The sequence below is a fragment of the Ammospiza nelsoni genome, chromosome 34 (assembly GCF_027579445.1).
Source record: "Ammospiza nelsoni isolate bAmmNel1 chromosome 34, bAmmNel1.pri, whole genome shotgun sequence".
Classification (NCBI taxonomy): Eukaryota; Metazoa; Chordata; class Aves; order Passeriformes; family Passerellidae; genus Ammospiza; species Ammospiza nelsoni.
Window position 1 is genome coordinate 1480559 of NC_080666.1, and position 26666 is coordinate 1507224.

At 47.9% G+C, this 26666-nt stretch overlaps 2 pseudogenes; one reads left to right on the forward strand and one right to left on the reverse strand.

Annotated features, from left to right (window-relative positions):
• The first annotated feature begins 2816 nt into the window (after nt 1-2816).
• Nucleotides 2817-3983, forward strand: LOC132085949 (cytochrome b-like; annotated as a pseudogene).
• A 5600-nt stretch (nt 3984-9583) lies between these two features.
• LOC132085938 (serine/threonine-protein kinase PAK 3-like) lies at nt 9584-20847 on the reverse strand (annotated as a pseudogene).
• Between the last annotated feature and the right edge of the window lie 5819 nt (nt 20848-26666).

The following is a 26666-nucleotide window of genomic DNA, read 5'->3' on the forward strand; positions in this document are numbered from 1 at the left end:
GCAGCAAAACAACTGATGGCAGACAGAAGACACTGACACTTGCAGAGATGTGACATTTTCCAGTGCCAGCTGTGAGTGGGAGTCAGAAGAAAAACTCCTGAAAGCACAACTCCATTGGAAGATTGCCTTCCTTTTCATTCCGATGCTCTAGATCCACTTCTGAATTGTCATTTGTTCGTTAAGGATGGGAAGTTCTCATTCATTATTTTTTTCATGTAGTTTGGAAGTGGAGGAAGCTCTCGTTCATTCACAAACTCCAGACCAAAGTGCCTTTGGAAGATGCCCCTCGTGGCAGTTTTTGCCCAGCCATGGTACTTGTGGATATAAAAAAGCAAGGGCAATGGTATTTGCAGCCAAAACCCAGCAAAGCTTGGCTCAGCCAAAACATCCTGGGGAGATAGAGGCCTCCAGCTGTTCTAGAAATCAGCAGAGTTCCAGCCAAATGGTTGTGTAGCACTAAGTGCAATCTCTTTGCCTGGATCAGAGCCTTGCTCAGCTGAAGAAGCAGAAAGATCAGCAAGGAGCTCCCAAAGGCCCCTCACACCAATTTGATTTTGCTCATCTTGTGTAAGTTCGCAACTAAACGTGCATTTGCATTTGAGCTAATGAGAGAAAAAAAAAGTGAAAAGAGGCTTTATGGCAGGGCTATGACATTGCACAAGAGGAATCACTGGTGTGCATTTCATTGGACCTCTCTCAATCCTATAAAAGTATCGTAGCCCTGATTTGAAATAGGCTGGTATGAACCAACTTGGAGAGACAGAGACTAAAATGGCTTATTTTTTTTTTTTTTTTTAAAAAAGGAGAAAAACTACCCAAAGGGTGTTGTTTTGTGACATTTTAAAATATACTACCTCAAAATTACAAACTGCAATAAATTAAGAATTTAAAAAGGTGTGTTTTGGTATATGAATAATAAAAACTACAAAAATGTGCAGATATGAATGCATGTTTTCATAAAAATCATGAAATTCTAGACAAAAAAATACATGCCCTGAAGTACAACACAAAGGCAGATAGAACCGTACTTGAATGATCTCTATTTAGATTGCTGGAGTTTTTTCCTTGTGAAGAGGAGCTAGGGTATTGCTGAAGAAAAGTGGCACAAGCAGGGTGGGGCAGCGTGCCGTGCTCTGTGCAGAGGCTGCCAGGGGCTGCCCGAAGAGCGCCCTGCTGCAGCCAGAGCCCTCCTGGCCTGGGGCTCGGGAGCAAAGGGCCAGGGCAGGCACCTCCTCCTTGTCCTGACCTGCCACCGCTCCCTGCTGCTGCTGCTGAGGGAAAGAGAAGCCTCTCTTAAGGCCCCATGAATGAATGCACTTACACAGCCCTGGGGATGCCAGTGAAGGAAACCATGTGTCATGTAATGCATGTGTGACCAGAGTCACCAAACACCACCTAAACATGGAATTGTTGCACCTCTCTAGGACAGGCAGAAATTTAAAGAATTAACTGGAGACTTCAGGGCACAAGAGACCAGAGAAGGGAAACAACTCTGAAGGGAAAAACCATCATATCTGGAGGGGAAAACATCTCCGCCTGCTCAGAATCGGTTGAGGGAACATGTCTCTAATCCTCTCCAGAAAGGGATGCTTTAGGTGACCTTTGCACCTCCAACTGCCTTGGACCAGAGCCAGGAAGATTCAATTATGTAAATGCTACATAGATAGATAGATAGATAGATAGATAGATAGATAGATAGATAGATAGATAGATAGATAGATTTCGTTACTGAAATCTCTCTTTACTGTCCTCTCTGTTGCTACAGATATCAGAACTTGGTAGCCAGTGCCACACTCAACTACAATCCTGAGATTGCTCTCCTGTTGCTTCAAAAAAGCACACTCTTGGGGAATGTGGAGCATGTAGGTCCTTACAGAAAGGGATCAGACCCAGAGCATTGCACTGGGAACTGCGCTCTTTGTGCATCTGTGCTCAGGCAAGTTCTTCTCTTGGACTCGACCACAGTGGTGGAGCTAAACTGGCTGGAATCAGAAACGCAGCCCAGCCCCTTCCAGCTCCTGTGACCTCTGAGGAGCAGCTGGAATGCAAGGGCATTGACCTCCTGCTCAATTCCCAAAACCCAAAACACACACTGATTCCCTGGGCTGCAAAAAGGCATGAGCACTACTAAGCTCAAAGTGATCTGTAAGGCCATACTGGCTGGCCTGGAAACACAACAGTTCCTTCTGCACCAAGGTCCCTGCACAGAATGATGTGTTCTCATGCAAAACTACTGCATTCTCCAGAAGTGATACTTTGGAAATTAAAATTCTAGCAGACCCAGTCCCAGTGCTATAAAAGGGCAGAAAATAATGATGAAAAGAACTTTAGCTGGAAGAAGAAGAAAATGAACAGCCTCTTCCTCCAAGCAAACAAACAAAAAAAAAACAAAAAAAAAAAAAAACCAAGAAAAAAAAAGGGGGAAAAGTAATTTCCAAAAGTGGCTCAAATATTTGGATGCACTGAGGAGATGCTGAAGGCCCCTCACGAGGCTCCTGCTCCTGTTGTCCAAGCTAAAGCTTTCTCATCCTGACCAAACAAGCCCCCTTCTCAAACTTCTCAACATCCCTAGGATACTTTAACCCCCTATCCTACCGCCTAAGTATAACCAACTTCCTCAAAGGAGGACAGAACATCGCATCCCACCTAATTGACCTCTCCTAATACAAAATAGTAGGTCCAGAGGGGCTAGCCAGCCTACAACTTAGAGCAACCAAAACTGCCACCACCCTCCACTCAGGCCTAATCAAAGCTTACTTAGGATCATTCACCTTATCCATTCTCATCATCCTCGTAGCCACATACAGAAATAACCAATGGCCCTCAACCTTCGTAAAAACCACCAAATCCTCAAAATCATCAACAACGCCCTAATCAACCTCCCAGCACCATCAAACATCTCAACATGATGAAACTTTGGGTCTCTAGTAGGCGTTTGCTTAATTACTCAAATCGTCACAGGTCTTCTGCTAGCTATGCACTACACAGCAGATACCAATCTAGCCTTCTCCTCTGTCACTCACATATGCCGAGACGTACAATTCGGCTGACTCATCCGCAACCTCCACGCAAACGGAGCCTCCTTCTTCTTCATCTGCATCTACCCACACATCGGCTGAGGACTCTACTACGGCTCATACCTAAACAAAGAAACCTGAAACATTGGAGTCATCCTCCTCCTAACCCTCATAGCAACCGCCTTCGTAGGATACATCCTACCATGAGGCCAAATATCATTCTGAGGAGCTGTAATCACAAACCTATTGTCAGCCATTCCTTACATCGGGCAAACACTAGTCAAATGAGCCTGAGGAGGGTTCTCTGTCGACAACCCCACACTGACCCGATTCTTCGCTCTCCACTTCCTCCTTCCCTTCGTCATCGTAGGCCTTACTCTCGTCCATCTCACCTTTCTCCACGAAACAGCCTCAAACAACCTGCTAGGCATTCCCACAGACTGTGACAAGATCCCCTTCCACTCATACTACACCATCCAAGACATCCTAGGATTCGTACTAATGCTCTCCCTACTCGTCTCACTAGCCCTATTCTCCCTCAACCTCCTAGGTGATCCAGAAAACTTCACCCCAGCCAACCCACTAGTCACCCCTCCTCACATCAAACCCGAGTGATATTTCCTATTTGCTTACGCCATCCTCTGATCCATCCCAAACAAACTAGGAGGCGTACTAGCTCTAGCCGCCTCAATCCTCATCGTATTCCTCACCCCACTACTACATACATCAAAACTACAATCAATACCCTTCCGCCCCCTATCACAAATCCTGTTCTGAACCCTAGTCGCCAACGTCCTCATCCTAACCTGAGTAGGCAGCCAGCCAGTAGGACACCCCTTCATCATCATTGGCCAACTAGCCTCATTCACATACTTCACAATCATTCTAATTCTATTCCCTCTGATTGAGGCAATTGTCAGTGGGCTGTTGCACACTCACAGGAGCCTTGCTTTTTCCACTGTGTGAGCACAGCCTGCAAACTTGCAGGGCAGTGTTAAAATGATTGAGTGAATTGCTCCTTTGCTTTTCGCTGCCTATGGCATTACTTATGGTGCCTATTTTATGACACATTTCACAAGTAAGTAGATGTTTCCTCTCTACTTAGGTTAGGGTGTATCCTTACTTGGCTTTTGTATGTCTTCCTGCTCTTTCTTAGTGACTGAGTTTCTGATTTTGAAACAGAAAGAGCATTAGGATGCCACTGGTTTGGTAAAGCTCCTGTCAAGGCGTTCAGCTAAAAAGGGGGTGTCTGTAGCCACAGGGGCAGCTAGGTATATACATGCAAGTATCCACACTCCAGTGTAGGTGCCCTGGACACCCCAGTCAGGCAGATAGGAGTGGGCTCTGACACTCAGGGCTTCCGTGCACCAAGGCAACCTTCTGATGTCACTACGAGAAGGTGGCAACCTTTAAGTTTTTAAAGGTTTATTAAACTTTAAGAAAAGACTGTATAAGGAAAGATTGCAGCACTGGGAAGTCTCCATGATTAGCAGCCGCATGCTCATCTACAAAAGGGATACTCTGCTTTTTTTACCCTTAGCCCCTCCCAATGTTTTGTCAGTCAATTCTTTCTTCTTTCTCTGCCGTCCAGTGGTGGAGATTACTTTCTTGCATCTTGATTGGAGGTCAGGTGTTGTTATACCCCGCCTGCTGGTCACAAGCCAGCCCTCCCCAAATGCCCTGACTCCCAAGACTATTACAAGGGGGATAAGAAAGAGGACTATGGGAGGACATATTACAATAACAGCACTTTACATTTGAACATAATATCTATCCACATAATATCTATCTATTAATTGTGAGCCCCAACTATTACATTACTCACCTATAATGCACAGAAGCAGGAGAGAAGGCACTGGGTTGGCATAACAGCTGAAATCATTGCTAACAAATCTCCCCACATATTTGCACCTTTCTTGGACATGGCCAGGACTCCTGTGGATGTACATCTCTGCCTTTCTTCCCCTTTGGAAGCAGTCAAACTGGCAACTCGTGGGGAAACCAAGGGCTTTGTGGGGGCTGCATTGCTCTGCACACACCCAGGCCACCCGTGGCACAGAGCTTTGGTGCCTAAAAAGATCAACCAGAGGAAAACAGCTGGAGGAGGTTTCATTTGGACCTTTCTTAGCCGCTAACAGAAGTTGTCAAAATGAAAGTGACCAAGCAAGGCCTGATCCCTGCTGCCAGCTCAGGGTTAGAAAGGAGGCATTACTTGATTTCAGTGCTGGGTGCACAGGGAATCACTTCCCTAAGCCCTGCACACCCAGCAATCTCACCTAGTAGTTTGTATCCATGGAACTAAGACATATTCAATACTTTGCTGAAACTTACCGGCTAAACATTACCTCCAATTTTTTGACATATTTCAATCACTTCTCAGAACTTATTGACATCAGAGTAGGAGTGTCCTGTAGCTCCCTGCTGGTCATTGTCACAGGTTCAGGTGACCCATGCACAAAATAACCCAGGACAAAACTGGGCTTGCAAAGCAAATTCATTCTATTAGTTGCAGTAGCATATAATACATACTGACCTCTGAATTCCCAAAAATCCACTGAACAGAAGGAGTTGGAGCGTGGTGTCGGCAGCAGGGGCAGGTAGGCAGTGCACTTCCAGGACATCCCCTGGATCAAAACGCTGTGCATCTCGTCCTTCTCAACCCTTCAGCCCAGAACTAGGCCTTGTATCTCCTGCTTAGGAGTGGAATTTTACAGCAGGAGTTAGAGCAGCAGCTCACACATGCCTGGCATGTGAGATGAGGCCATGATGGCTCAGGATGACTCCATGACTCCCTGCCACCAAGGGCTGCATTGTGCATTGTTCTCCTTTCAAAGCTTGACTGCTCACCCATTGACCAATCCATTGTTTCTCTTTCAAGGGTCATGGTCCCACCTGCTAAACAAGACACTTTTCTTCATTGTCTTGTCAACCTGCTCAAACATGGATCAAATATGGCAGGGCCTGGGACACAACTCCAGTTCCTGACACAGTCATTTGGGAAATATTCCCATTCCTCAAACTCTCCTTTGGTGGTCAAGAGCCTCCTAAAACACTTTCTTCCCTTTGAATGCATTCCAGCTACCTTCTTAGCAGGACCACTCTCCTTATTCTCAAGGCCAAGATCGCCACTTGCACACAGTAAGCACTGCAGTGGGGGAATACATGGTTCAGCACTCCTGTTAAAGCTAAAGGAATTCAGAAGACTATGCCCTGTTTGTTAGACTAAATGCCTCTCCTTCCTATTCTGAGAATCAAACACAAGTGTTTCATCAATACACCCTGCAGGTGCTCTTGCTGAGTGAAGCCACATTGCTGTGTCAATAAAGCAGCTGGGACTCAGTTTCTTCATGCAGGAAAAGCCAATTCTTTATTCACATAACTCATTTTTGTACTGTTTTCACAGACTTGTGTTCAACTTCAACTGGCTGGTAGTTTCCTTGCCACACAATTTATTGCTTAGAAGGTGTATTAGTGTGTACATATTAAGACTCTCTCTTTTTAAGACTCACTGTTACTCAGGTGATTATTTTTCTTTCGTGGATGCTCATGGGACAGGTTTCTTGTTTATTACAGATGCAAACAGTTTTCTTAGCACAATAGCTTGTGCACTCATGACTATTCCCATGGGAAGTTAGCTGGCTGCACATAGAAGATGGAACAGGCCAGCTGGGAATTTACCACAGTGTGGTAAATAGGTATGATTCGTGCTGATAACAATTGAAACAAGAATCAATATTGATACAGTAATTAATATTTGTAAATATTAAAACAGATAAAATTAGTAATGCCGAAGAAAAAGGGAGAGGAGGGGCACCATGCCCCCCCCCCCCCCCCCAGCAGATGTTCAGGAACAGGAGGAAAGCGAGAGATAATGGTTGCTAAAAATTAACAAAGAAGGAACTCTCTGGTTGTGTCCCAGGAAAATGCTAATTATAAGGGATTTATTGCCTTGATACTCTGTCGAAGGAAGGAGACCTGGTTCATCACAGGTCCAGTTTTTTGAAGAAAGCATCAAACACTTATAAGCAAATAATAAGCTTATGAATATTCTGTAAGCCAAGCAATCTATTGGTTAAACTATACCATCAGCTCTTCCTCATTCCTTTGGGCCTACGTTCTCTACTTCTCACGTCTCGCTGTCCATTTCTTTATCATACTCAGCTAGGCCCAAGGACACGTTATCTTGCAGGTGCAAGATTTGGAATTAGCCACGGTCTTGTACTTTTCCATTCTCTAGTCAGCTAAATTCCCAACAGACACCTGCCTGCAAAAAGGCCTCTGCCCTAGTTAGGACATCTTTACCAAATTAATTCTGCTGTGTCCTCTCTCCTCAAGCCACTCTTTGACAAAACTCTCCACAATACTCAGATGTAGTAATTATGTTAGTTTTGGCTTACATTCTATTGGCTTGGTGTAACCCAAAGGTTAATTAAAGGACACAGAGGAGGACTACAAAATTTTCATCAGACGACCCCCAAAGACTTGTGCGACCACCAACCAGGTGGTGGCATGTGGATGGTAAAGGTGATGATGAGGGCAGAGGTAGAAGTGTGAAGAATCGAAAATGGGAGGAGACGGCATTGACTCATGGTATATAAGGACGAATATTCACTTGGCAAGCTTGCATGTGATGTGGCAAGGGTCCCAGAGGCCTGCACTCCGTACCCCGCAGTTATCTGTTGCTTATGCGCTATTATTAGAAACAAATTCTCCCTTATATTAATCAAATTCTATTCTGTCCAATTTTATATTTTTATATTTTAAATATTCAATTAAAATTGCTACTACTTTTAATATTGTTTGGGTTTCTTTTTATGATGGGATAATTGGGCAAACATAACAATAGGTAGGCCTGATTTTATAAGGCCTTTCTTTTCTAATAACCCTACCTGTGTGCAACACATTATGACTTTCTTTCAGAAATTAATGAAGAAAATGCAAATTGCCTGCTGAAACCCTTCTGCCCCCTTCCAAATCAGTTTACTCCTCAAGCACATGCCTCAGGCACATCCCTGATGTGCCTCTCTCCCAGCAGCTCAGAGCTGCATTGCACAGCGCTTGCTGTGCACCACAGAGCACAAAGCAGGCTGACCTGGTGGGCCTGAATATTTCTGCCAAACACTCTGCATCTCACACCTTTGCTCTGGCTCAGTGCAGAACTGCAGGATTGCAGGTGCTTCCTCCCAGAGCTGCGTGAGGCGCTGGCTCCTGCAGATGTGCCCTGCCAAGCTGTCCCTGCCTCACGCTGGCCTCGCTTCCCTGGCACAAGTGCCGGGCCTGAAGGAGCTGCCCTGTGCTCCAGCCTGCCGAGCAGCCCGGCTCCCTGCCCCGGTGCCCAGAGTGCTGCACACGCTGCTGGCCTTTGCCAAGAGTTGCAGGGCAGCCGGCAGAAGAGGAGGAATCCTCAGCCAGCCCAGCGGCCCGCGGCTGCCCTTGGCCTTTCTCTGCTTCTGGGCACACTCCAGACGGCCATGGCCTCCAGGCCGGGCTGTGCCCAGCACGGCTGCGCTTCCCCTCGGCAGCAGCCAGCTGCCACCTGAGCTCTGAGAGCGGAGGATTCGCCCACTCCCAGCAAGAGGCACCCAGGGCCCGGCTGCTGCCTCTTGCAGGTCCAAGGGTGTCCTTCCAGCCTGCCTCTGCCGGGGCTCAGGCTGCTCCGGCCTCTGCCGGGGCTCTGCTGGGGCTCCAGCCCGGGCAAGGCCGGGCCCGCTCTCACCTCACAGGCGCTGACAGCTCTGCGCCACAGGAGACCTTCCCGAGCACCCTCTCTGATCTTTCTGCTTTCTCACTTGAGCAAGGCTCTCCTCCAGCCAAAGAGATTATTGCATTTAGGGAGCCCCAATGTTCTCCAGTCCCAGCTGAAGGCCTGCATCTGCACAGGGTGTTTGGGCTGCCCCATTCTTCCTGTGCTTTTGCCTTTAAATGCCATTGCCCTTTCTGCCTAAAATAGAAGTACCAAAGATGGCCAAAAACAGACCAGTGGGCCATATTCCAAAGGCAGTGTGGTCTGGAGAGGATGAATGAAGAACATCCTTCCCCACTTTCACACCATGCCAAAGACACTGTTTCACTTTCCACCTTTAAGAAACAACAGACAATTCAGAAGGAATTCTCGAGCTTATTCACAGAGTGAGAAGAAAGGGAATCTTCAAGGTGAGTTGTGGTTTCAGAAACTTTATTGATTTTCAATCCTACTCTGCAGTCCTATTAGACAATCCTACTCTAACCCTAACCCTTACCTTAACCCTAATCCTTATCCTTATCCTTATCCTTATCCTTATCCTTATCCTTATCCTTATCCTTATCCTTATCCTCATCCTAATCTTAATCCTTATCCTTATCCTTATCCTTATCCTTATCCTAATCCTAATCTTTATCCTTATCCTTATCCTTATCCTTATCCTTATCCTTATCCTTATCCTTATCCTTATCCTTATCCTTAATCTAATCCTGATCCTAATCCTAATCCTAATCCTAATCCTAATCCTAATCCTAATCCTAATCCTAATCCTAACCTACAATCGTACTCTAAACTGATTGAGGAATAAATGGTCCTGATGTGATTGTCACATTCTTGTCTCCTTCCTCTTCTTCACTGAAACAATCAGTGGCACCAGGCTGGACGCAGGCTCAGCAAATCTTACAAATGGATGCTGCCCAAAGGGAAAAAAAACAGATCAACAAAAAACAATGAACCATGACTTTCCAAGCTCAGTGCTTCACAGGATTCCTCTGGCTCCTAGAAGGATGCAGGAAGAGGACCAATGGGACTGTCTACACCTCCATCTTTATGTGCAGACTTTGCCATCACAGGCAAACCTGGCCCAGAATCCCACTCATCCATTTATACAGGTGTCTTCATCTTGCTGAGATTTTAGCCCTGCCAGTGCTCTAGAAATGGTGCTTTCTGTCCTTGGAGTTTCTTCTTTTCAGGAAACTCCAAAGCCTCTCATTGGTCCCTCTCTTTGAAAGACAGGCACTGTGCTGATTCCCACAGGGACAGAAAGCAGTGTCTGCCTTTCCATGCCCTGCCCCTCGTGTGCTGGATGGCTCCTTCCTTCCCAGCAGGGCCAGCCCAGTGGCACTGGGCCCTGCAGTTCCCTCTCTGCCACACAACCTGGCAGTAACCCTGGCACAGTTCCCGTCTGCTTGAGCATGCCAGGCAGCAGATGGGGCTGGGACAAGTCCCTCCCAGCTGTCCCTGTTTGCATGGCAGAAACCTCTGAGGGTGGGCTGGGGGACACCAACCAGGGCCCCTCAGAGGCTGACAGTGAGCCCCCCACAGCCCCTCCTGCCCACAGCCAAATCTCTGACCCCTAGGCTGGGACTGGCTTCCTTGGGTTCCTCCACCACCATTTCATGTCTCTGTACCCTGCATTGCTCTACTTCAATTCTTTTGCCATTACATAAAACTGAACACCCCACCAAATTACAAAAGAAGGTGACAGAAACAGCCTCTCTGACTCAGGAAATGCAGAGAGAGGTGGGGTTGCTCAGTTTTGTCAAGAACAGGCCCCAGGGAGACTTTATTGCCACTCTCCAAAACTTCAGAGTGGCTTTGAGGAAAGTGGAGGACATCTTTTTTAACAGGGCCAGTTACAAGAGGATGTGGGTGATTATTTTTTGACACAAATAGGATCTAATCAGAACTTGTTTACTCGGAGCATGGTGTGACCCTGGCACAGCTTGCCCCAAGAGCTTGTAGGAGCCCCATCCCTGCAACCATTCCGGCTCCAGTGGGAAAGGGCTCTGAGAAACTTGATGTCTTTAAAGATGTCCCTACTCATTGCAGGACACTTGCACCAGAGGACATTTACAGGGCCCTGCCAGCCCAGCCCAGTCTAGGATTCCTCACTGTTTTCATTTGAAGAGCAGCAAGAGTGGAGGTGAGGAGGAAGGGGGCTCATCTGCTGTCTTGGGCTTGAGTGGAGGAGGAGCCCATCCCTCAGAGCCTGTTTCACCTGCAGCCTCTTCACATTTTACCTGCAGGAGCTCCTTGGCAGACCAGCGCCGCGCCTCGTCTCTCTGCAGGCAGCAGCTCAGGAAGTCACGCAGGCAGGATGAAAATAGGTTGGGCTGCTGCAGCTTTTGCCTTCCTCCTGTGGCTATCAGGAGTTGGGGCTGGGGAAAAAGGAGAGACCAGGCTCCACCTGCTTCTTTCCCATCTGTCACTGCTCTCCCAGATCCCACTGATTAAGCTCCACTCTGCAGTGGCAGTTTCTGCCCTGGCACAGACCCAGAGATGACTTTCCTTTACCAACCAAAAACCCAAACCCCAATGCAGCCACTGCCTCTCCAACATCCCACAGATCTTGCCTTGGCAGCTGATTTCATATACTGACCTAGTTAGTGGGAGCTACATCAGCAAAAGGACATTTGCTTCTCTGAGGATTCATGCCAGCTTGAGAGGCTTTTTGGAAGAAGGACTTTGCTACACTAACTCTACTGTATCCAAGGGTTAGTACATGGAAAGTATTTCTGCAGTGCTTCTTGGTCCCTTAAGCACAGCTGCCACAAAACAAAACTAATCAAGCTTTTTGCTTTGTTCTTGAAAAGAATGGGAATTGGAGGGAAAGAAAGGAAATCCACCAGGTATTCCTCAGGTAAGGAAACAAATCTTTGGAATCTCATCTTCAACACAGACACATTAAGATCCATGCACAAACGTACTGGGATGACAACGCCTGCTTGGACACACAGGAGCCACCTGCAGCTCTGTTTCTCAGCAGTCTGAAAATTTCTGCTTTCCTTACATGGAAAAGAAAAACCTTTCATAGTCAAATCAGAAGGAGAGGTTCCATCCCTACGGTCACCCTCTACTCATTTGGCTACTCAAGTTAATGCATGAATGCTAGGCCCATCCCAGAAAGTGCCAGGAAACAAATGGGAGGTTTTGGCAGGCTCTCCATATCACCAGGCTCTGGCTTGGTGACGGGCAGAATGTGGCTTGGGCTAGGAGAGAAACACGGTCACTGAGTGTTTCAGCAGCACTGCACAAGAAGCGGAAGAGACTCTGTGGCCTTTACACCCTCATGCCCAGGTTTCAGGCACATTTCCCAGGGAGAAGAAACTGCACAGGGGGTTAAGTTCCTCTCTAAAAACCAGTGCCTTAGCAACTTTCATGTATTTGGGCTTCTTTTCTTCATTTCTGGAAATGTAACACCAGTTCTGAGAGGCTTGCCTTGTGGTTTTAGGGCATCTTCACAGACAGACAAGTGGGAAAAACTTGAAACCCAAAGCAAATGTTGCCTGAGAAGAGCTGGGGAGTGTTTGCCTGTGGTGAGGCTTGAGCTGTCTGGCAATCCCTTTCCATGATGTGCAGAAACATCCAGCTGCTCCCCAGAACTCAGTCCCTCTGGGCACGCAGGCCTCTGGAAACCCCTGAGGATTCCAGCCTTTCTCCTGCTCAAGAGCATCTAACCTAAGCTGAGCTCCAGTTTCTTCAGCAAGGCCAAGGATGCTCACTTCCATGCAGCTGACAGTGTCTGTGGAGCTCAGCAGGTCTTTCTGATACTCCTCAGGCCAAGGAATTACAGTGTAGATTGGCAAGACATCAGCTGATCCTTATCCAGCGTGGTTCATGTGGAACCAAGCTCTAACACGCTGACAAGCCAGAGGGAGAGAGCTCATTCTGCTTTTGCAAGATGGTATTTAGAAACATAAGACACCAACTTGGAACTATTCAAACCTCAACTTGCAGAATCCATCTCAAATAGACAAAAATAACAATGGCAAGAGGCCTTGGAGTCTCCATAAAAATGCCCACCACTGTCATGATAAGTCTGTGCTCATGGCACTGAAATAGATGGTGACCAAAGAGACTTTGCTATTATCCTCTTCAACCCAAAGGAGAATTTCAAAGCCAGAAATGGCAATGCACTCTCCTTGTGTACAAATAATTTATGTGGCTTTCTGTCCTTTTCCCACATCACCAGAGGTGACAAAGAGGGTTTTATCCTGACTCTCAGCTGAGCTCAGCCACTGGCCATTGTGGGGAGCTGGAGTCCTCCCTGTCATTAGAACTGTGCAGGCCAGGGATGGCCCTGCTCCTGTGGTAAAGAAACACAGCACCGGTGTCAACTGCCCACGCTGGATCCCAGCCCAGGCACCTGCCTGCGAGCTCATCAACTTGTTAAAGTACCAAGAAACAGCCAAGGGTTTGGCAAACAATTCTAACTGCAGTCAGAGAAAAACACATCCTACACTTATCCAGGCCACCCACACACGTGACTGAACAATGTACAGATGACTTGAAAGCCTGAAAGTTTCAACAACCACAGGATTTGGAGAAGATGCTACAGAATGGAAGAGAAGAGCTGCATTTAAAAAATGACAAAGCAATCAGAACTGCTTGGGCATTGCTTTGGTAGTAGGTTTTTTTCCTCTTTTCCTTTTTTGTTTACTTTTCTTTTTCCTTTTTTCCTATGTTTTCTATAAAATTGAAACTGGGAAGGTCTAACCTGCATTTCTCAGGATGTTTATCATATGTCTACCCTGTCCACTGAAAAATTCTTGTCCTTCAGACACAGAGTTCCAACATTGTTCAAAAAACAAGTGAGAAATGTCAGGCATGGCTGGAGGCCAAAATGGCAGGTTTCTGAACTGGTTAGGTTTCTGAACTGCCACTTCCCTTTCTGATACAACCAAAGCTACAGCAGATGCTGATGTGTTGCAGGGGCATTTTTAGAAGGGGACCTTGGTGGAAGTGGTGCCAGCAGATGGCAATGGGATTTTGTCCAATGGCACACAGAACACGGGACAGGTGAGAAAGACAGTGGGATCGGTGAGTATTTGCACCTTACCAAGACAGGAGTTGCATTCCAGGAAGGAACTTCTCGTTCCACCATTTCGATGCCCACGATTCCCAAAGACCATATGTCCACTTTGGGGCCACATGGTTGGCCTGTCACCACTTCAGGCGCCAGCCACCCAGCAGCGCCGGCCACGGAGCTCCGTCTGCCCTGCTCAGGGCTGAGCTGAGCAAAGAGGCCAAAGTCAGCTGTGGAGAAAAAAACAAACCGAGAAAGCCAGCTCCAATTAGGAAATCAAGCAAAACAATTCCCCACTCTCAGGCTAAGAATGTGCTGTTGAATCTCCTGGAGAACTGTCCACACTCGATTTCCTTGGGGCTTTAGCCAAGGGAGTATGCAATTGGCCACTTCCAAAAAAACCCAGGTTTCTTAATGCTGCTCACAGCAGTGGACTTCATTCCCCTGAAGCTTTAGATTGTAGATCCCTCTGTCTAGAAGGGACACACACAGAGCAAGCCCACTCTTGACTGCTTGTGGCTCCTTCTACCTCTGTGCACGTTGCAACTGTGCCCTCAGCTCGCAGCAGGGGTCCCTGCACTGCCACCAGCACCATTTTTGGGGAGCTGGCAGTCACGCCAAGCAGCCCCACACCCACATCCCTGGAACGCTGCACCTGACCAGGAATACACTGACCCAGCTTGACAGAGCCGTCAGTTCTGAGAAGGATGTTGCTGCTCTTCACATCTTGGTGGATGACATGGTTTGAATGAAGAAAATCCAGTCCTTGCAGGCACTGAGCGAGAAAACAGAAAGAGGAGGGCAAAAATGAGTGATGTGATTTCATCACACAAGAAAGGAGACAAAGAATCGAAAAGATTCCCTCTCCAGGGGAATGGGGAGTGATGGCAGAACAGTAATGGCCACTGAGAGGAAGAGCTTGCTGCTCCAACACTTGCAGGGCAGGACCTTTCTGAGGAAAGGCACATCAGCTTTTGAAAGAGCAACAGCACCTGCTGTTGTAGGCTGTCCCCTGCAAACCAGCCAGGACGACTCCTACTGCAGTGGACGTGCTTTTTCCATGCAGAGGACAAAGGAGGGGTTTGGAAAGGAAACGTCCCTCCCTTTGGTGTTTAGTGGATCACTTTTGCGTGGGAGGCTGCATGGAAAAGATTTTCTTGCTGGCCTCAGCACAGGCTTGGAAGCATCACACCAGTCACTTTGTGGAAGCAAAGAGCATTTTGGCTGCACTTCTATCCTTTTCAGCTGAGGACTCTGAGAAATGAGTATTTTTTCTTTTCTGGTCATTTCAAATCCTGCCACCAGCACCATTGCTTTTACAGGCAAGGAATGCAGTGAAGACAGACTCCAGGCAAACATTTAGAGAGGCAAGGTGGAGAACAGCAAATACAAGAGACAGAGCGAGAATACAATAGCAGGAGATAAGAGTACTGGCACTGAGTACAGGGAGTGCAGGGGCACTGGCAGGCCTTTCACTTGAGATGCTTTTACTTGCCCATAGAATAGCAGCAACACAGAAACAAAGCTTGGCACAGGAAATCACTCCAGCTCTGAGCCCCTGTTTCCCAGACAATCCTGCCGAAGTCCTTGGAAACACAGCTGGGATTGCTGACCTCCAGACTGATGGCTGCCATCTCATCTTCCGACAGGTAGGTCTGGCTGATGACATTGCTCAGAGTGCCTCCATCCATGTACTCCATAACCAGGGACAGTTCCTCACCCAGAAGGTAGCTGAAAGAAGGAAACAAGGGCATGGAGATGAATGTACATGGCTAAGTTGCTGTTTGGAAAAGACAGGTTGGTTCTTCTTTTCAGGTCCCTTTGAGACAAAGACAAAATAAAGGAAGAGACATTCCCTCTTGGCTGTGCATTGTTTGCCATCTGTGCAGTCTCAAGGAGAAAGGCACAGCTGCAAAAAAGGAGATGTCTTAGATGGGCAGCAAGCAAAATGTGCAGTTTAGTAACAGCCCAGATAAAAAAACCTGTCATGCATGGTGTTTCTGGAAAAAAAGCACCTAGTCTTCTTGGCATGCATAGCAGTGGAAAACAGTGGCAACAATCCAAGGGAAATCCTTGTTAGTTTACCTGGACGTAAGAAGACACTTGAAAAAAATTAAGCTCCAAAACAAAGTGGTGGCTGTGAATATAGAGATCATTGATTTAGTAAGACACAACTTATCCGGGTTTTTGAACAATTTTCAAATACCATGTGCCAGCGAAGACTCATGCAGACAAAATGCAATCTCTTCCCATCCACTGGAGATGAAAAGAGCAATAATAATTAGCCAATAATTACAGCTCTATTTTCTGCCAGTGACCAAAGTGGGATTTTACCTTGCATGTTTGCAACATGCAAACAAACATTCATGGGACAAAAGCACAACTCACCTGTCTAAACAGTTGACCAGGTTGGGATTTCTATTCACCTTCATGACCATGAGTTCGTTGACTTTTAGTTCCTTCTTCCCCAGTCCTTGAAGCTGTATTTTCTTGATGGCCACCTAAAACGACATTGAAAATCAGTAACTTGAGAGGTTGGTGGCATGAGACCACAAGGCACGTGGAGCGAGTGATTTTGCAATGACACAGCTGAGCTGTGCCAAACTGCCTTGTGATTAGGCACTGCAGTAACAGGAACTGACATTCCAACAGCCCATTTCTCTGCTCCCTTGGGAGCCAGTTACAGGACACGTGGGGCCATTGACATTTTGCCTTGACCACTTGGTAACAGCAGTGTCTCAGTTATCACCCACAAACCTCTGACCATACTCTCTGCTGCTTGGTTTGGGACTCAGAAGAAGTAATCCATGCCTTAATACTCTGTGGATACATCTTGGGCTATGGGCAGGGCTTAGGGCTTTCAGGGACGCCTTGCAGATCTCTCCCTACGTGCAGTTCCCAAGTGCAGCACTGCAGGTGGCTAAGGAACTACCAGTAACTTTCAGATGGATTTGCTGGCAGCCAGAAATGAGAATTCAGCCCCAAAGAGCAGTGAGGTGCTCGCAGGCACCACCTTTGTTTTAGCAATGGAGAGCGAGTGAGCGCGTCCTTCTCTGAAAGGAACCGCTGCCCTCCATGCCTTCCTTCTGGCAGCTGAGGAGGACAAAGTCCCAAATGTGTTCTGTGGGCTGGCACCAGTCTGTGCTTCTTGTGCCTTTTCAGCACAGCTCTGCCCAAAGCTCCAGCCACAGCTCACACCATAGGGGAAAGCCCTCGAGTGCAGCAGAGTCCACAGGGGTTGCTGACATTTACCTCTCCTCCTGTGGCAGTGTCAAGTGCTTTACAAACATCTCCAAAAGTCCTAGAAACAAAACAAAAGCAGAGAGAGGAGAAGCTGTTTAGATCTTGCAGTGAAAGCCAGCCCACACAGGTGATCTGTGCTGTAAGTACCGCAGACCTGCAGGACCACTGGAAGCATTGAGATGTGTTTGACAATGCCTTCTGAGCACACTTAGAAATTCTGATCAGCACTGACAATCTAAGCCCAGTGCCTGAACACATTTGCAGCTTGTCTGACTTCACACTTGATACCTATTCCACCAGCAAAACACCTGATGCATAGTTTTGTACCATTAACATTGCTTGGACTCACCCACTGCCAATATTTTCCAGTTCAATGTATTTTACAATAGGATATTCCATCTTCACCATTCTCCCTGAGGGAAACAAAATGCAAGATGTTCACTTTAAAGCAGACATCCCACCTTGTAGGAGATACAAAAGGCAGCCCCACTGTCTGGGGCTCTGAGCCCTCCCTTGGTGGACAGCTGGCTAACAACAACAGGAACAGGAACTGGAACAACAAGAAAAGAACAGCAGGCCCACAGCACAAGTGGCTGGCACAGAGAGTGATTTCCAACATCCTTTTAAGTGAGAGACCTCTTGACAGCAGGCACACAGGGAAGCACAGGGAGATACATTCAGAGGAGACTGAGACCAGAAGAGAATACCTACCAAGGCAAGTAAGTTTGTCATCTAGAAACATTTAGGAGAGCTGGAACTAACAGTGCCTTTGTTTTCTTGGGAATAAACACTGTGAGATTTATAAAAGGTTTCCTACTTGCTAAGATTAAGTGCACCAGGACATCTAGAATCAATTCCTCTGAACAGATGTCAAGTTCAGAACAGGAGGAATATTGCCAAGTGTTCCCATCTTTTCCACCTTGCAGCAGTTTGCCAGAAGAATGCCTCTGTGTTTGTAAACCAGAGCAGCTCATGCTAGAACCGATCCTCACGGGGCTTTCAGCATCAGGACCCTCACCCTTTATGAGCAGGCTGAGCTCAAAGACGCCCTTGCCCATGCCCCATGTGAAGAACCGCGCCGTTTCTCTTCACCCTGACAGCGCGGCTCAGTCGCTCCCATTGCACTCGCCCTCTCGGCACCGCACATGTCCCCATCTTCCCAACTCAGCACGGCGGGCACAGAGGACAGCAGAGCTCCTCAGGCATCCCTGTGACACAGAGAGCTGCTCAGAGGAGATGCTGACCCTCTTGTGAGCCCAGGCCGTGCGAGGCAGAAGCCGGCCCAGAGCAGGGGCTGCTGCCTCAGGCAGCTCCGCGCTGCAGCAGCCGGGCAGCAGCGGGACCCTCCCAGCCAAGGAAGGCTCCAGCCCCTGCATTGTCACCAGCCCTCAGGGACAGGGCAGCGACCACAAGTCTGGCAAAGCCCAAGCATAAGCACCGACAGGCACTGATGGGAAGAAGCCAGAGTGAGCCTGAGCCCCAGACAAGCTGTTGCCCCCATTCAGGACACAACAGGATGGGCTTTGAGATCAGCCACACCCAGGCACAGATCAGTGCCCTTTTTGTCCCAACAGGTGGTGGTAGACACAGAATCCACTGGGCTCTCATCTCAACCCTACCAGATCTTATCTGAGAGCACAGCACTGGCAGCCGTTAAGGGCAAGAAACAGATTCATTGGGTTGTGCTGCAGAATCACAAAGGGCTTGATGTGTTTTCCTAGAGACTGATCTCAGCAGGGCTTCTGCCAATGGCTAGGACTCAAGCAGTCACAGCCTTCTGCTGATCCAGGAACAATCCCTGCTTCTGCCTTCGGGAGAGAGAAGGGAAGCCCAGGAAAACTCCAGCCAGTCTAAGCTGCCCTCAGAGGCAGCAGGAACACCCAGAGCTCTCTCTTGCTGCCTCAGAGCAATGCCAGCACTTCTGTGACACTACACTCAGGAGAACCCTTGGGTACAGCTGTGCTGACACGTGCACACAACTCACTGTCCCTCAGATAAGAAAGATACCAGACGTACTCTGCTGCTCCAGGGAGTCACCCGCCATCTCCTGTTGCTGAGCAGCAGCTGGGTCAGCACGGGAGGTGAACCAAGGGCTCAGGCTCCACTTCTTCAGCTGGGGAGCAAAGGCTCCTTGGGACAGCACTGCTGCTTCTGCTGCAGCTTCAGTGTCAAAGTCAGTGTAGATCTGAGACAAGAAATGAGTTGATGTCAGGAAGGTGTGGCAGAGATTGCCCTGAAATGCAAGAGAGATTGCCATTTGAAATGCAAGCCCTTGGGAAGCTGCTGTCAGCCACATGCAGAGCTCTTCAAATGGATTGCTTTGGATGTCCACTTGTGAAACCAAATGGTCAAGACCAAAGGCTGGTTTTACTCGAGTTCATAGCCAGTTTCTTGTTCTAAAGGATGACTGCAGCAACGACCGCTCCACTTCCTCCCAAAGACTCCTTTCCCCCTCCTAGGTCTGCAGATACATTTGCAGCTCCTCATTCTAATATTCTACCTCCTGCCATGAAATTCTCTTTTTCTGCACCTTCCTCGGGACATGATTATCCTGCAGCATCTCTGGATGGGTCAGTTCCTGGGCCTCATGCCAGCCTCGGGGCTCTTGGTTGCCCGTCATTTGCTGGAACTCTCTGCAGGCTGCCAGGTAGGATGGCAACACTTCCACCTCAAGTCAAACAGAACAAAGCAGTCAGAGACTACAGCTTGTGCCCATCAGCCAGGAGTCATCGACTGGGAAGAAAGGAAAGTACAGGAGCAGATTTGCAAGGGATACAGACAGCTTGTAGCTCATATTCCAAATCTATGTGAGTGACCATGTTCACCTGCAAAAACACCTCAAGAAACAAGGTCACCTGGAAGAAGCCAGCAGGAGTTCATTTGGATGACTGCTGGCTAAATGGCCAAAGGAGTAATGCCACTGCCTAGAGCATCAGCTGAGATCCAGCAGAGCAGGAAGTGTCCCTGAGAGCAGCTCTGACAGAGGCCTCATCAGGATGGCACTCAGAGGCATCACCCACCCCTGCTGCTGCTCTGCACTGGAAAGGCAGGGCAGGCAGAAACCACCCCTTGGGTGACTGCAGTGCCTAGTGCTATTTCACTCGCTTTTCTAGAGCCTTTTGCTCCTGAAGGAGGTGATTCATTTTCTCTTTGATGATTTTAATTTTTTCATCTAGCCTCTTCTTCCTTGCCTTTGTCCTAGTCTCAGTTTCTTGCAGCTGTGCCTCCATCTATTCATCAATTTTCTGTAAACAACAATGGAAAGGCCTCTCTTTCATGAGTGGAGTGGCTGCCATTCCTTCATTCACCTGTTGTTGTTGATTGCCCCTCTGCATAGGGAGATTCTTCTCCTCTTGGATGTCTTCATTCCTCCTCTTCACTGCCATGATGGCACTCTGAGCTTTAGGCAGCTCTGCTTGTGGCTCTGCCTTGATGTTCTGTGCACACAAAAGCAGAGCAAGTGACTGAGAGCTGCCATCAGGCTCAGCTTTTCCCTCTTTTAGCCTCAAAATAACATTTATTCAGCCCCTTCTTTCTGCTTTTCCACTCAGCTCTGCTTCCACTGTAACCTTCCTGTCCTGGTGCTGATCTCTGCAGATTCCAAGGCTCCTGGCCTCCTCAGTGCCAAGAGCTCTGGTTTATGCCCCTCTCCCTGCCCTTCCCTCTGTGCCCTGGCCAGTCAGGCTTACCTGGCCATTCTCCTGTGGCTCTTCCACCTGCTGCCTGAGCTGCTCTTCCTGCCCTCGGGCAGGGAACAGCTCTCCCTGAGTCTGGCATGGCATCTCAGATAAGGCAGTGTGCTCCTGCTCTTTCTCTAGAAGCACCTGCACAGAAAGCAAGAGAAGATGGGTTTCAACTTCCCATACGCCCTTTGTGGGCCAAGACTCACAGACTGCTGGGCTCACACATTCCCAAAGCACTGTGCTGCTGCTCTCCTGGGTCATTCTCTGCCCGAGGGGAGGCACAGATTCCACAGTGACCCTGGCCCTACAATCAGGGGCCATCTGGGACTGAAGCTCCAGCAGCCTCTCAGGCAGCTGACAGGGAAGGGGTGGCATTTCTCAAGGGTCTGGTGAGGGCCTCCCTCTGCTTCTGCCGTGTCCTGTTTGTCTTTCAGTAGTGACTGACACCCCGCCCTGTCCCACAGCTCCATCCTGGCTCTGCAGGGGCTTCCTGGGTGAGCTCACTCCTTGTGAGTGAGAGACACTTCTGGAGTTCACCTTCTCTTCAGGCCTGCACCAGCATTCCTCCTTCCTGACATCCACACTCTCGTTAGAAAACCGGGTCATTCAGGAGATAAGGATGCATGCAAAGATCTCTGATGGAAGTCAGAGAACCTCTATGGCCACCTCAGTATATGGAGGAGGACCAAGGGGTTTCTTCTCCCTCTTTTGTCAACGGAGAATTCTGTCCAGCAGTAACAGAGTTTCTCATAAGGCCCCATTAACGAACGCACTCACACAGCCCTGGGGATGCCAGTGAAGGAAACCATGTGTCATGTAATGCAAACCATGTGTCATGTATGAGCAAAGTCACCAGACCCCAGCTACAGCATGGGATAGTTCCACTCCCTCAGGACATGCAAAAATTTAAAGGACAAATGAAGGCTTCAGGGCACAAGAGGCTGGAGGAGGAAAACATGAGGGGAAAAAACAACCATCTCTGGAGGGGGAAACATCTCTGCCTACTCAGCATCAGTCAATGGAACTTGTCTCTACTCCTCTCCTGAAGGGATGCCTTTAGGTGAGCTTTGCATCTTCCACTGCTTTGGAGCTGAGCCAGGAAGATTCAAATAGATAGATAGACAGATCTCATTTTTTTAATCTCTCTTTACTGTGCTGTGGCATTTACATTCTTTGAATACAGAGAGATATAGTTCCTCTCTCTCTCCTAGGTTTTTTTTAAGGGAAGGTAGTGAGAAACTTAGAGAAGAAGAGAAAACAATTATCTCTACTGGCTGTTCTTGTTGTTTAGTACATGTCGGATGTGTTATAGTGATTGTTTACTGAAAGTGATTTGTTAATTGGATTTTAGTGGTAGTTGTTTAGCTTGATTTGCTAATTAGATAAAATCTGTGTTGTGACTGTCTGGAGACAGTCACGAATTTTTCTTTTGTAGCTTTTTAGTATAGTATCTCTATAGTATAATTTTAATATAGTACTAGTGAAATATAGCATAGCCTAAGAAAGCATTTGTTTAACCTTCTAAATCATAGAGTCAAAGCACATTATTCCCCACATGGGGGTCACCCTGAATCAATTCTGTCCTTTCTGTCGCTACACACATCAGCACTCGGTAGCAGTGCCCCAACCAGCAGCCATCCTGAACTTGCTCTCCTGTTACTTCAGTAACCCACACTCTTGGGGAATCTGGAGCGTGTGGGTCCTTATGGAATGCAATCAGACCCAGAGCATTGCACAGGGAACTGCACTCTTTGTGCATCTGTGCTCGGGCAAGTTCTTCTCTTGGACTCGACCACACTGATGGTGCTAAAGTGGCTGGAATCAGAAATGCAGCCCAGCCCCTCCCAGCTCCTGTGATCTCTGAGCACCAGCTGGAATGCAAGGGCATTGATTTCCTGCTCAATTCCCAAACACAACACACACTGATTCCCTGGGCAGCCTAAAGACACGGGAGTCATTAACCTGAAAGTGATGTGTTTCTGCCAGTGCTGGAAAAGGGCAGGAAAGATTGAGTAAAAGCTCCCTTGCTCACTGGAGAAGGAGAAATTGCACAAGGCTTCTCCTTCTAGCAAACAACAAATCAACAAAATATGAAAGTGTTACCTACTCCAGTGTCTAAAGCACTTGGATGCAGTGAAGGGATGTTTGGCAGGGAAACAGCCCTCGTGCTGAGCATTGGCTCTATGGATCCAAGGCAGGGATCTATGGAAGTCTGCCTGAAGATCCCTCATGAGCCCCCATTGTCCAGGCTAAAGCTCCCTCAGCCCCTCCTCCCTGGCCTTGTGCTGCACCCCTTGCCCAGCTCCCCTGTCCCTCTGTGCCCACGCTGCAGCCCCTCCATGACTTTCTGCTTCCCAGGGCCCACAGCTGCACACAGCACTCCAGCTGTGGCCGCAGCGCTGCCCAGCACAGGGCCACGCTCCCTGCCCTGCTCCTGCTGCCCCACTGCTGCTGGCACAGCCACCGTGCCCTTGGCCTTCTTGCCCCCCTGGCCCCACGCTGCCTCATCTTCAGCTACTCACGGCCGCCAGCCCTGCGTCCTTTGGGCCCACGCAGCTCCCCAGCCACAAAGGTGCCCATTGCACTTCAGATACAGCAGGCACCATTGCAAGATGGCCTTCCTGTTCTACAACGATATCTTCTAAGTAGATATCATAAAGTTTGATCGGAATAGAATTCTAAGGGACTCTGACTAAATTAAAATGGTCTAATTCAACTGTACAGGAAATTGCTCCTATGTAAATATTCCACCCTATCTGCCGTCAGCAAGCAAGGTTCTCTCTTCAAAACTAGGTTTGTAGTTCTTCAAAGCTCTGATATAGAAATTTAAAATATCCATTTCGCACTTTGTTATTTTTCTTCAGGCATGAAAATGGATTTTCTTTTGGCCTTCCTAGCTGGCCCTCCACACTCTACTGCTACTGACCCAGCTCACATCATATTCTACAATTCTTAAACACCAGGAACTTGAAATGTTCCTTTCTCACTCACCTCAGGATCTTCAGCACTGCTGAATACACGCTTCAGGTGACCTGTAGTGGGAAGGGAAAATGAACCAGATGCTCTCAGAAAACTGCCTGGGCTGCTGAATCCCACAGAACAAGTCAACCCAAACAGAGATGATTTCCCGTTTCACAACATCCCTCCAGCAGACACATTTCATTCACACATCCAGCAAGGGATCAGGACAATGTTCTTGCTTGTGCGTACAATTTGGCCTGTTTTGCCAGTAAATGAATACAAATATGACCAAGAAAATGCAAATTGTTCTTTAACACTCAGTGCTCCTGTTCTACCAAAGACATAAAACAGCTTCTGAAATCCTCTCCTTGAGGTTCTTTTTTTTTTTTTAATCAGTTGCATGCACCGGTTCTCATTAACTTGCTTGAAACAGTTGCTCAGAAAAGCTTCCCTAAAATCCCCCTGAGCTGTGGCAGACACTCACTGCTTTGGAGTTTGCATTTCCTTGCAAAGGGAATCACTATTTTAGTACTTTGAAAAAGGTCAAGTTAGACAGTCAAATCCTTTCATGACAAAATTTAAAAAGAAAGAAGCTTTCTCTGATATCTGGGAACAACTGCAGAGTTTTTAGAAGGCCTTCCAAGAAGCTCTGCCAGTCTACAATCTCAAAGGTGTCTTGCTTGTCCCAGCAAACTGAGGAAATGACAGACTCTGCTGCCACAGACTCTCCCCTGGAGGGAACGGAAGCCCTGCAGGTTCCCCTGCAAATGCTGCCCCTGTGGCTACAGACACCCCCTTTTTAGCTGAATGTCATGACAGGAGCTTTACCACACCAGTGGCATCCTAATGCTCTTTCTCTTTCAAAATCAGAAACTCAGCCACCAGCAGGAAGACATACAAAAGCCAGGTTAGGATACACCCTAACCTAAGTAGAATGGAAAACTCTACTTACGTGCAAAGTGTGTAACGTAATACGCGGAAAAACAAACTCCATAAGCAGCAAAAGCTGCTGTGGCCAGATGGTGGATCATATTCCCAGAGCTGTGCCAGTCTTCTCCAACACTAGAAAAAAAAATGGCCTCTCAGAGTGCAACCACCCACTGACCAATGCTCCCACCAGGAGGGTTCTCCTGATGTGAGCAAGGCTGCTCTGACACTCAGGCCTTCTGTGCACCAAGGCAACCTTCTGATGTCACCACGACGATGTGGCAACCATGCTGTGACATCACAAAGCAAAGTATGACAAAGAAAAGCATCACAAAGCATGTTGGTCTGTGAATTTATGCAAAGCAATAATCAACCTTCCCTACAGCAAACACAAAAGAGCCTGGGAAGTTCTTCTCTGTCACAAAGCAGCACAAATTCCCCTCATGGGCCAAACCCTGTTGTTCAGGGGATCCAAGAGGAACTCCAAGAGTGCCCCAAGCACCTACAGCCTGTATCCCAGCTGAGCACTCAGATGGAACCCAAGCAAAGGAAACCAGACCAAGACAATGGCCCACAGCATTACACGTGTGAGAAATGACTCTCACTTTTAAAATTGTAAACGTTTAGTAAACCTTAACAAAGGACTGAATAAGGAAAAATTGCAGCATTGGGAGTCTCTGTGACTAGCAGCCACGTTCTCATCTACAAAAAGGATGCTCTGCCTTTTATACCCTTAGCCTCTCCAAAAGTTTTGTCAGTCAACTCTTTCTCTGCTGTCCATTGGTGGAGATTACTTTCTTGCATCCTGACTGGAGGTCAGGTGTTGTTACACCCTGCCTGCTGGTCACAAGCCAGCCCTCCCCAAATGCCCTGACTACCCAGGCTGTTAAAAGGGGGACGGGAAAGAGGACTAGGGAAGGATATATTACAATACCATCTCTACACATTTGAACATCCACATAACATCTGCTTCTTAATTGTCAGACCCAACCATTGCATTACTCGTCTGGAACACACAGAACCAGGAGAGAAGCCACTGTTGGCATCACAGCTGAAATGTTTCCTAACAAATCTTCCCACATATTTGCACCTTTATCGGACATGCCCAGGGCTCCGGTGCGTGTACATCTCTGCCTTTCTTCCCCTTTGGCAGCAGTCGAACTGGCAGCATCTGCCCGCCAGCAGCAGCTGCTCCAAGCTGGGAACGCCGCTGGCGGTGCTGATTTCCAGAGGCTTCTGTGTGCCAGGGGAAGCCAAGGCAGGAGCGGGTTGAACGGTGCTGGTGCTGCTGCTGCTCTGTGCCAGAGAGCCCCGGCTGGGCAGGGCACGGTGCCCACTGCGCTGCGGGCTCCTTCTCCTGCCACAGCTGGGCACACCTGGCAGCAAGGCATGACAACCTGTGGGCAAGCCAAGGGGTTTCTGGGGCTGCACTGCTCTGCACACACCCAGCACCCCTGCAGCACAGAATTTTAACCCTCAAACTGGTAAACCAAAGGAAAACAGCTGGAAAAGATTTCATTTTCACCATTCTTACCTGCTCAACAGAAGTCTTCAAAATGAACGTTACCAAGCAGGGCCCAATTCCTGCTGCCAGCTCAGGGTTAGAAGAGAGGCAATCCTTGATCTCAGCATTGGGTGTGTGGGGAATCACTTCCCTAACACGTGCACACCCAGCAATCTCACTTACTAGTTTGTATCCATGGATCTAAGACATATTCAATACTTTGCTGAAACTCACAGGCTAAATATTCCCCCAAATTATTTGATTTACTGATTGATACTTATTGACTTCTTGATACTTATTGACTTCTTGATACTTAAATCACTTCTCCGAATTTACTGACAAGAGAATAGGAGTGTCCTGTAGGATCCCTACTGGTCATTGTCCCAGGTTCAGGAGGAGACCCATGCAGAAAATAACCCAGGACAAAACTGGGCTTGCAAAGCAAATTCATTCTATTTGGTGCAGTAGCAAATAATACATACCAAGCCCTGGATTCCTAAAAATCTGCTGAGCAGGAGAAGGAGGTGGAGTGTGGTGCTCGGCAGCAGGGGCAGGTAGGCAG